Source organism: Urocitellus parryii, chromosome 11 (assembly GCF_045843805.1).
Source record: "Urocitellus parryii isolate mUroPar1 chromosome 11, mUroPar1.hap1, whole genome shotgun sequence".
Taxonomy (NCBI): Eukaryota; Metazoa; Chordata; class Mammalia; order Rodentia; family Sciuridae; genus Urocitellus; species Urocitellus parryii.
This window is the reverse complement of record NC_135541.1, coordinates 104,441,484-104,452,547: the sequence shown is the minus strand read 5'-3', so window position 1 is coordinate 104,452,547 and position 11,064 is coordinate 104,441,484.

Genomic DNA, 11,064 nt, shown 5'->3' with positions numbered 1-11,064 from the left:
TCCCTGCGGTGGGCACGCCGTCCGCCTCCGGCCCTCTTCCAGGCAGGCCCACCGGGCCTTGCGCCCGCGCCAGCGCCGCAGTGCTCACAACGCGCACCTTGTGACGCACCAGTCGCGTCACTCGCCTCCCTCCTGGCCCCGGCTTCTTGGGCTGCGGTAACCTCTTCCGGAATGCTCCCCTCTCGGCACCCCACCTCGCTGCCCTCTCAGTGCTCGCAGAAGCGCCCGGAGTAGAACAAGATCTGTCGACCCCTGTTCGTTATAGCTCTGTCATCTCCGCGCTCCCATCCCCTAGCACTGAAAAAATGGCGAGCTCTGATCAAAGTAAGTCGAAGTGGGATCCTGGCAATTCCCAAATTCCAGCTGGAACTTATCTCTAAACTCCAGGGTGGTACATCCCCCTGCCTCCCTAATGGCTCGGTTTACACATCTAGTGGACCTCTCGGAGTTAACCTGTCTTGTACGTGCTGCTTTAAAACCTAGGATAACTTAGGGATCCTGCCCACCCCCTGGCCTTTCCCATCTCTCTCTATCCCCTTGTTCTTTATTTTTCTGATACTTCTAACTACTTGAAATCATATGTGTTTATTGTCTGTCTCCCCCACTTAATGAGGACAAGGAAATAGAAATCCGACACACAGTAAGTACTCAGTATTTATTAACTGAGCTCCTTTAACAAAGTCTTAGTCATAATTCTAAACTTAAATTATTTCTGGAACTTAATCTTATACATAATTATAAAATTAAATTTTCTCTGCTTTTGGCTCTGTGGTACATGCCTGTAATCCCAGCTACTCTGAAAGCCAAGGCAGCAGGATTCCAAGTTGGAGGCCTGCCAGGAGACCCTGCCTCAAAATAAACAATTTTAAAAAAGGATGAGAATGTAACTAAATGGTTAGGGAGTCACTAGGTTTAATCCCCAGTACCAAATAGACAGACTTCATCCAACCCCATTCTGTCCTAATAATCCTAGTCTTTGTTTCTCACACAGAGTGACAGCCCACATTCCAACTGATGTAGGAAGGCCTTGGCATGTTCATCCCATTGGAAGAGGATACTGAACATAGATGTGTTTTGCTTAGAAATTTGCAAAACATTTAGAAAATGTCCACTATCCATATGAATTAGGGGAGATGATATGAGTGTATGGTACTTAAAATTCCCATCTTCTTCTTAACATCCCACTTCCTTCATCTTCCTAGTCCACAGATGACAAACCTAGGAACCATTCTTCACTCTGCATTTTATCCCTCTTTCTGAAATTAATTTACTGAGCAGGTAATTTTGCCTCCAAATGGTTCATTCATTCCTTTTCAGTTTTTGTAGCATCTGCCCAATGTTAGGCACTTTCCTTACCCCAATTCTTACAAAAACCTCCTCCCCAGAGTTTCTTCTCCATCCTAGCCTATGAACTCCACAGTACTAGAGTGACTTCGTTTTCTTTTTTTCCTTTTTTGGTCCTGGAGATTGAACCCAAGGCTTGCACATATTCTACCATTGAGCTGTATCCCAACTAAGAAGTGACTTAGTTTGATTGTTTGTTTGTAGTACTGGGAACTAAACCCAAGGGTATTCTACCATTGAGCTTCATCTCCAGTTCTTTTTTATTTTAAGATGGACTTTTTAAGAGCAACTTTCTAAGTTGCTCAGGCTGCCTTGAACTTGTAATGCACTTTTTTGTCCCCACTCCAGGCTTTTTATGCTATAAATCCAGTTTGGCTCTTGTTTACTTCTCTATGGTCTATTGTTTACTTCTCTGCGCCTCTTACTAAATAAATAATGAGCTCTTAAGGACTGCACTTTTGTCACCCCAAGCTCTCCAGCCCAGACCAGGCATTTAGTAGACCTAGCAAATTGAATGACTGACACTTTCTTGCTGAAAAATTGCTACTGAGTCTTCATGCATACAACAGTGGTTCTGTTGAACTCACACCAATGTCAAAGAACTGGCTCTCCAAGAAACTACTTTCCAAAAAATAACATTTATAGTTTTATAGGCATTCTTTTATTGCATTTTTTGTTTATGATATTTCATAGACACAAATATCGCAGTGATGGGAATAAATTATATTCCTATAAATAAAAACAAATCACTAAAATTTTATTCTTCAGGAGATATAAACTGTAACAATGTTGATAACCAATCTTCAGTGCTGGTAAGATACAACACAGAGTCTAGAGATCATTTAATAACTAGGTTAAGTGTGAGAGTAACATGCAGCAATCAGTTGGACTATGTCTGCCTCCCTGCCTCTCCCAGGATCACGGTGGGATCCCAGACTTTTCTCCGGCATTGAAGCCCACCTACCTCCTGCAGCCAGAGCAAACTAGACCAAAGTCCTTAATATTCCATGACTTGTTACACTTCAGAGATTCTTGTGAACGGAAGTAGTTAAAGTGAGACTTAGACCCAGAATGGATGTGATTCACAAGAGTCCTATCTAATCATTTTTGCAGTGGAGACTTCTTTTCCCTAGGTGTGAGGATCAATGGGGAAATGTGTAAAGAAAATAAACTAAGGTTTTTTTGTGGGCTTTTTAAATATTTTTTTTTAGTTGTTGATGGACACAATAACTTTATTTTAGTTATTTATTTACATATGGTGCTGAGGATCAAACCCAGTGCTTCACACATGCCAGATGAGTGCACTACCACTGAGCCACAACCCCAGACCAGAAACTAAGATTTTACAGTCACTTTTTCTCACTTAACCCTCAAAGCAACAAGAGGTAGGCAATATTATTTACATTCGATTCACAAACATATCTTTATTCAATTTTTTTCACAAAAATCTTCTGAATATCTGCTACAAATAAAAAAAAATGCTAGGGAAACTAAAATGGAACAAAATAAAGCCTCTAACCTTAAGGGGAAAGATACAAACAGGTAGCTTCTTTCCCAAATATGGGAAGCCAGGAAAGACTTAGGGATCAGGACTAGATTGGATTAAAGATAAAGCCTTAAGGTTGAAGTTTATATTTCCAGGATAGAAGTTCATTTCTCCCTGGCGGAAAATTTGCAAGTAATACAGACATAGTAGCTCTCATTCACAAAGTTCCTAGATACCCAAGCCTTTGTCTTGTTACCTAAATTGTTGCTGTAGTTTCAGCCATCATCTCTGCATCTAGTCAGCAGCAAAAAGGAAGACTCAAAAAAGCAGAAAGGGTGTAGAGGTCATCATCCAACAATCTTTTATGAAACATCCTCAAAAACCGCCATATTCCTACTAAGCATTTCATTGGCCAGAATTTAACCATAGAGTTAGACCTCTCTGCAGAGGAGTCTGGGAAGTGTAGTTATTTTTCCAGACAATTGCCCAGCTAAACACTGGTTGGAAAGGATGTTTATTACTGTAAAAGAAGAGGGAAAGGACTTTAGAAGTAATCAACAGTCTGCCATATCATCCCAGAGTTGGAGCTAAGCTCAAAACTGAAGAATGCATAGAAGACAGGGGCCTTGTCACAGGGAAGGGTAAATGGGTCTGGAGAAGCTTAGCATGCAAATGGAGAGTGAGCTGAGGCCAAGCTCATGTCTGCAATTTATTCTTGTGTTAGTCAAATTTTTGTCACTGTGACTGAGATACCTGATATGAACAACTTAAAGGAGGAAAAGGGATCACAGTTTCAGAGGTTCAGTCCATGGTCAGCTGATTTCTTTACTCTGGGTTGGAGATAAGGCAGAGTATCATGACCAGAAGGCATGGCAGAGGAAAAAACTTGACTCAACTCATGGTAGCTGGGAAGCAGAGATACAGCAAAAAAGGTGCCAGAGAAATATCAACCCCAAAGACATGTTCCTGGTGACCTATTCTAGTCATGTCCCACCTGCCTATGATTACCACCCAATAGTCTATTCAGATTAATAATCTAGCAAGTGGATTAATCCACTCATTAGGCTATATTGCATAACATTTCAACTCTGAACATTCCTACATTTCCTCATGAGCTTTTGGGTGAACATCTCTTATCAGATCTATACCAACCCTAAAAGCCTTCTCTGTCAGATGCTAAAGGAGATGTTTCCCTCCAGGGAGGTCCTCAGAGGAAAATTAAGGAATCTGCCCTAAGTCACAGCTCAGAAATGGATTGGAACTCAGATCTGCCTGACAGCAAAGCCCAGGCTCTTTCTACTCTCATCCTAAAGGAGCTGGCAGCCCAGCAAGGAAAATGATCAAGCATGAAATATGCAAGTAGCACAAGCTGGTGTAAAATCATATGCAGTACTGACATTTTGCAGGGCCTTCGTTGCTCAAAGTGTGGCTGTCATGTGGGAGAGAGTGGGAACTTCAGAGAAATTGATGAAAACAGCTTTTGGTATTCAGAGTGCACTAGCTTTCTTCTCTATGTCCTCCTCATCCCCACCCAAAAACGAAGTGGTTGAAAGTATGCATGGAACTATGAGAAAAACTACATGTGCAAAAAATTATTCTTGACTTAATATCTGGAGTCCAGCATTTCTGTCAAGGCAGCAATCCCAGGAAGCAGTGGAGGCTGATATTCTGAGCTTCTGAAGGATGAACAAGGCGCTCTCCAGGAAGTGGGAGTGGAAGGAGAGCAGGAAGACAAGTCTCCAAAAGATATTCTGGGCAAAGGGAACAGTTTGTGTAGAGGCGTGGAAGCATGAAAACCCATAATAGTTTTGAGAAGATAAGTCCTTTGGTGTGAACAGAGGCAAGTATGATAGCAATTACCAGGAAATGAGGCTGCAGGGATATATTGGCTCCATATGATGGAGAGCCTTGTTTGCCACCATAAGGAATATAAAGTAAGTATGTTATGCTCTTCCAAAGAGGGTAGTGTTATGTAACAGTAAAAAGAAACAGTTGGAAATGGAGATTGGGGCTTGATTCATGGCAAAGCTGAGGAGTTCACATCTGAACTTTCAGACTTGGAATCATCACTAAGTTTGGAATCTAATTTGAGGCAAGTAATGCTAAAGCCCACTTCCTAACACCTAACAGCTCCTGGGACTTGCTCTCTAAGTGCCAGTGCTACCTGTGTGCCACTTATCTTGCAAACCATGGCTGGCCATGTGCTTAGATTCTTTCACCAGCCAAGGGGATTTTCACTCCTATATTCTTAGATCATCTGTTCAGTGGACTAGCCCCATCCATAATCTTAACTTGTATCAAATTTATCAAAAATCATCATCTGCCCTCTGGGCAGAACATACTGTTTTATGAGCCTACTCAGTCCTAGTTGACTACTTCTCAACAGGGAGAATAACTGTTTTCACAAGTGCTTCATTGGATTTTCCTGGCTTGGGAAAAGAACCCCAGGTGATATCACCTCCCTCCAGACCAGATTCCCCTCTGTCTGAGACCCGAGTTGATTGATTGCCCCATTTAGATCACTGCCTCGGTCTTTAGGGAGGAAGGTGTGGTACATTTGCTCTTCTCCTTGTGAGAAAGGGGCCTGATCCATTCTTGTCCAGGCAGCATAATAAATAACCTGCCCCTTTTGGCAGGGAGTTTATTGGAGTCTGATGGGACATTTAACAATAACTGGGAGCCTGTGATTTATTAGGTGAGGAGGTTCTTGGCGTCTCCAAAGACGGGGAACGTGGAATTTAATTGATAAAGCAGCTGTCAGCAGCAATGAGATGCACTCAATAGAATATGCATTTGAAGGATTCTCTTTAGAGCTGTCAGAAGGGGTTTCCGCTAATCATATTCAGCTCTTATGGATAGTGAGTTCTGCTGGGTATTTGGGTAAGAGACAAATGGCAGGGAGGCGATCTGGCAAGGGCCGGGGGAGGGGTGCACCTGTCAGTTGCCCAGCTGATGGAAGAATGTGACACAAATGAGCAAAAGGCAAAAGGATTTCCACCACCTTTAGTGAGGGTTCCCCTCAAGAGGGCTTTGTCTTTCTTCTGTAAACTGCACAAGAAAACAAGAGGTGCTGAGCACCCACTTCCCAAAACGAAGGGAAATAAAAGGGTTAAAGAAAGGAGATTTGTTCTGGAATTCTAAACTTTCTGCACCAGACCCCCATTGCCTTGTCTTCCAGCCACAAACATTCACACACACACACACACACACACACACACCAGTCACCTCATAGCCTACATGGCCTCCCCTGAAACCCTGGCTCAGTTGGCAGCTCCTCCTGTCTCTGCTGCTTGCATGCCAAGAACAGAGCAGCAGAACTCAGATGGATAGAGCCTCACCTTATTTTTGCTGTTGTCTCCCAGCTTCAGAGACCCCAGAATCCCAGCAGAGAACCTGGAAATAAATGCTTGTGGTTGGAGTGTGTGGAGCTTACAGCTACTTTACCTACCCACCTCCACCCCAGTGTCCTGACAATAAGGGAGATTGCTTTTAATCTCCGAGGGCCATCATGATGGCAAGCTCTGTCCTCAGGCAGCCTTAAGCCTTTGTAAGGCAGCTCTGCTCACTTTTTCTCCTGCCCCCACCCTTGGGCCATTCCTCAGCCTTGAACAAGGCCATGTAAGGCTCTGAGAGGGGCTTTCTGGGGCCAGTGCCTGTTTCTCTCCTTTGATCCTCCCGCATCTATTCTTAGGTCCCAAGAGATTGGTCTACCTCCCAGTTCCCTCCGGGGGAGAAGGAGGGGGAGGCAATATCCAGGGAAGAAGTAATTGTCACTGTCTAATCTGAGTCTCAGTGGTGACACTGAGGGACCTCTGAGCAGAATGGATACAGCAACTGGTTTGATTAAATCAAACCTTTCTTCCAACCTTGTTAAATTAAACTGACAGGCCGGGAGCAGAAGAGGGAGGGCAGCAAGATCATCACCGGGTGGGGGTGGGGGTTGGTAAGAAGATCAGACTAAAGCAGAGCATCAGCCTGCCCTTTCCCTTATTTGCTGACTATAGATAGGCGATGAGATTCATGGATGTGTGATGCTTAAGGACCTGTCTGAGCACAGACTGTGGAAACTGATGCAGAGGCAGACTGATGCTTCCCAGGAGGCTTGGCAAACTCCCCTGGCAGTCGGGCCTCACATTTAGAACCATACTCTTGACATTTCAAAGGGCCTTTACATACTTTACCTTCACAGCAGAGTGGCAGCAGTGGGATTATTTGCCCCACTTTACACTTAAGGAAACCAGGACATTGTAAATTATAGGGCTGATCTAAAGTCAGTCCAAGAACCCAGTTCTTTTGCCTCCCAGTCCTGGCACACACTGCCTCCAACATTATACCATATGGCAGAATTTCCTATGATTTAGTCCCTGGAGCGCCATCTTATCTTCCACCCACTAGAAATATAAACCGCACAGCTTGCGTGGTGGGACATCAGGAAAATGCCAATTCCCAACTGGCCAAGTGCAGCCCACCTGCAAAGCACACGGCTAGCTTCCAAAGGGCATGAGGCCATTCCAGCATCCTCATATCACACACTCAAGCCTTTCCAAGTCATTTTCACCTGACCTAATTGCAATTCAGAGGAGGGGGAGAGGTGGGGAGAGATTGTTAGCAACACCATCAAACAGCAATAGTAGGAGGATAACACTGATACCCTGCTGGCTTCCTCACCTGTCACCCAGTTCCTCGCCTGCCAAAGCTAATTTTCCACTCACCAGTGGGTGAGAGCTCATTTCAGAGTGTCTGAACCACACTTGCTCTGGGACATACAGGGTGTGTTGTGAATAGAGTAATGCTGCACCCAGGATACCTTGTTCTTGCTTCAGATGCACCCAATCATGTGCTTATTGACACAATCACCCCTTTCCAATCTCTTTTTCAGTGGGAAGGACACTGCGATGGGGATTCTGTTAAAGGTAGTACATGCCAATTACCAAAGTATAGCCGGGGTCCTGTAGCACCCTGCTCCACATAGCCATGCCCATTACATCCAGGCTGCATACCTATTAATGATCAGATTCTGGACAAAGGGAGCAAAGCACAGGGAAGGAGGAAAGCGGAGCAGAAATTCCACTGCTGAGAGATCCCACGAAGGATGCCGTGTGAAAGAACTAATGGAAAGCAGTAAAATTTGAAGGGGACAAACAACTGGAAGCACCATTGGGGAAAGTATGTATGTGCCACAACAGATGTGGGTGTCATTGTGCTCTTTCCCTGTGGTCACCATTCATGACTTGAAAAAGACACCCAAACAGCAGACAGATGGATAGGTTGAAGGTACTTAAGACAAATATCATTGGTCTTCTAAACTCATCTTTGGTGTTACAATTGGCCACACCCAACCTAAATATCTCCAATCTAGCTAAAACCATTGTACTGGTCCCCTCTAAGACAAGAAGTTGAATTTTCCTAGAAATATTTCACATTAGAAGTTGGAAGGGAAGGAGGTCTTGACTTGCAGCAGTAGTCACTAGGTCTCGATTCCTGGGCTGATTCTGCCCTACCCTCTGAGTGACCTAGGGCAAGTCATTCACACTTCTGCGCTTCACTTTCTTGACTTGTAAAATCACTTCACTTTCTTGACTTGTAAAATCACGTGCTTAGAAAGGAAATGCAGATTTTAAGGGGATTTTTAAACTTTAGAGATTACATAGAAGAAAATCAAGATTCCACAAAAGTTTGATTTTAAAGTGAGGAGCAGAATGACTGAGAATGTAGGGGATCTCCAGCCAGATCCAGTTCCCCTTGGTGGCTCTAAGGGGGAAAAAAAAAAAAAAGAGTGGCCTGTGCCACTCTTTCCTCATCTTTCCTCCCTCATCTGCAGAATGGAAGAATAGGAACATTCACTTCTCAGGGTGCCCAACACAAGGAAGGCCTTCAATACATGTTAGGTCAGGACTATTTCTAGTGATAGACTGGAGAGTGAAACCCACATAGCTTCTCTTCCAGTCTCTCCATAAAGCCACATGCCCAGATCATCCATAAGGTCCTTTATGGTTCCAAAATTCTATGACTCTAAGAAAGATTAAAATGCAAGTTATTTCTAAAACCCTCCAGGCAGAGACATGAAAGACTATTAAGGGGATTTGTTATTCACTCTTCATTGCCTCAGTCACTTTCTATGGATGATGATTCATGGGGAATAATCACAGCAAAGAAAACCTGTCCAATGCTAGGGAGAAGGGGGAAGTAAAACCAAACCCCATTGCATGTTCAGCTCCTATTTCTTCAATAGACATCTTCAGTTGTTACTGCAGAAACTGTTTCTTGACCTCACAGCCTTTGATATCTAGAAACTTGAGATATAGGCTTCAAGTTTTGATACAGGTTATTGCTGATGGTACTATTGTTGCCAACCTTGTCCACTCCAAGCCCCAGGGATAAAGTCCTGCCTCTCCAGCCATAATCCTCAGCACTGACTCCTTTCAAGTTCTCCAGGGTGAAATTTCCACCATATCCCAGGATGATATCTGACTAGTGCTAGGACAGTTCAACTCCTACAGAACACCAGAAGAAACTTAAGAGCCAGCCTAGTAGAGACAAATATGAAGTAAGCCAAACTGGGTTTGTTTGTTTGTTAAAGTTTTTCTCCTCATCCCATGACCCCTAGAGGAGAAGCAGGCAATCTTTCTTTCCCTTTCCCTCTTGCTAAAAAGTCACTCCCTGGCAGGCTGTCTGTCCCTGGTCCTTGCATACAGCTGGTGGAATGGGCCAAATAATAGGTAATGAAACAAGACTTTTCTGTGGGTTACAGGCCATGGTAAGATTACAGGAAGATTACAGAGACCCAATGCTGGGTCTCTAGGGAGTCAGACATTGCAGAATGTCCCCAGTAGTTTCCTGGAAGCGAGCCATTTCTTAGTCCAGTTTGCATCTACCAGCATTAGTTTGCACAAATACTGTATTTCCCTTAGCTGTGCCCTGATATTCTTCAGGTGTTCTTTGTAGTTAATATTTGCTTTCCACCAAATGTTTGCAAAATGGAAATATTTGCTTTCCATGGAGCGATGAGGCCATTGCTTAGGCACCATAAGATCCAAACCTATAGCTGCAAATAATTCCATATAAGGATGAATATCAGCCCACAGACTAAAATTCTTATTATTTAAACTAATCTATTTGAACTCAGGGCCTTGTGCATTTGAAGCAAGCACTCTACCAACTGAGCTATATCCCCAGCCCTAAACTAATCTAATTTTGCACTCAAAATTCCCACTGAATTGTTCATGTAAGAGATCATACATAAACCTTATTCAAAATACTGTATTACTGTTTCTTCCTCCACCATATTCCTTTTGTCCCCCTTCAAAAATGTTAGCTCCTGAAGAATTGATAACCAGATCTTAAAGCCCAGTTACTTTGTGAAGAAGTTCAGTCTGTGAGAGCAGTGGTGTAAGTCAGCACAAAGGGTGAAAGTGTTGGTGATTCCACCAGAACTCACCTCCTCAATGGCTCTCATCACAAGGTGCTACTATAGGGTACATCCTTCCTGCTTTTCTACAGAGTAGAATAGTAGAAAGCACTATCCCGGAAACTAGAACACCCTATTCCCTCTGCACACACACCAGCCTCTTTGGGCCTCAGTTGTGCCATTTACAAATTGAGGGAATAACACTCTTTGAAAACACTTACCACTCATGGAGATTTGACAAGAGCTTTGAGTCTTATCATCATAAGGGTTCCCTCCACAAAAATGAATGTTTCTTTTGGAACTGAGGGGTTTCCCCAACACAGAGGCCACTTTATCCTCTCTGCTGCCCTTCATGATGTTGGGCTCATAAGGGGCAGAGGAGCCCAGTTCTCTATCTGAAGTGGACAGGGGAATATGTCATGCAAGTCAGGAGTTAGAGTCTTCCATAAGAATAGCAGGTATAGTTATTTCTCCACAGCCCCCTTGCATTCACACACAGTACACAGTCTCTGCTCAGCACCTCTTGGCCAGCTTGTCAGGCAGGTCCTCTCCCTGGAGAGATGCAGTTCTGCAGTGAAATCTGAACACATTCCAACAACATGTGTTTATCTCCAGGGTCAGCCTTTCCTGTTGATGCTCAGGAGGCATGGGGGAGGGGAAACGGGATGGGGAATAATGGTTGTTGACAGCCACAGGGGGTGAAAGGTTAATGGGGTGTGGGACCCTACCCTTGGGAGAGTGCTGTTACATTGAGGTTTCCAGACTCTGTGTGGTCACATTTTCTTTCCTTGTATAGGGATGAGCTCCCAGGTCTTTTGTTGCCAGT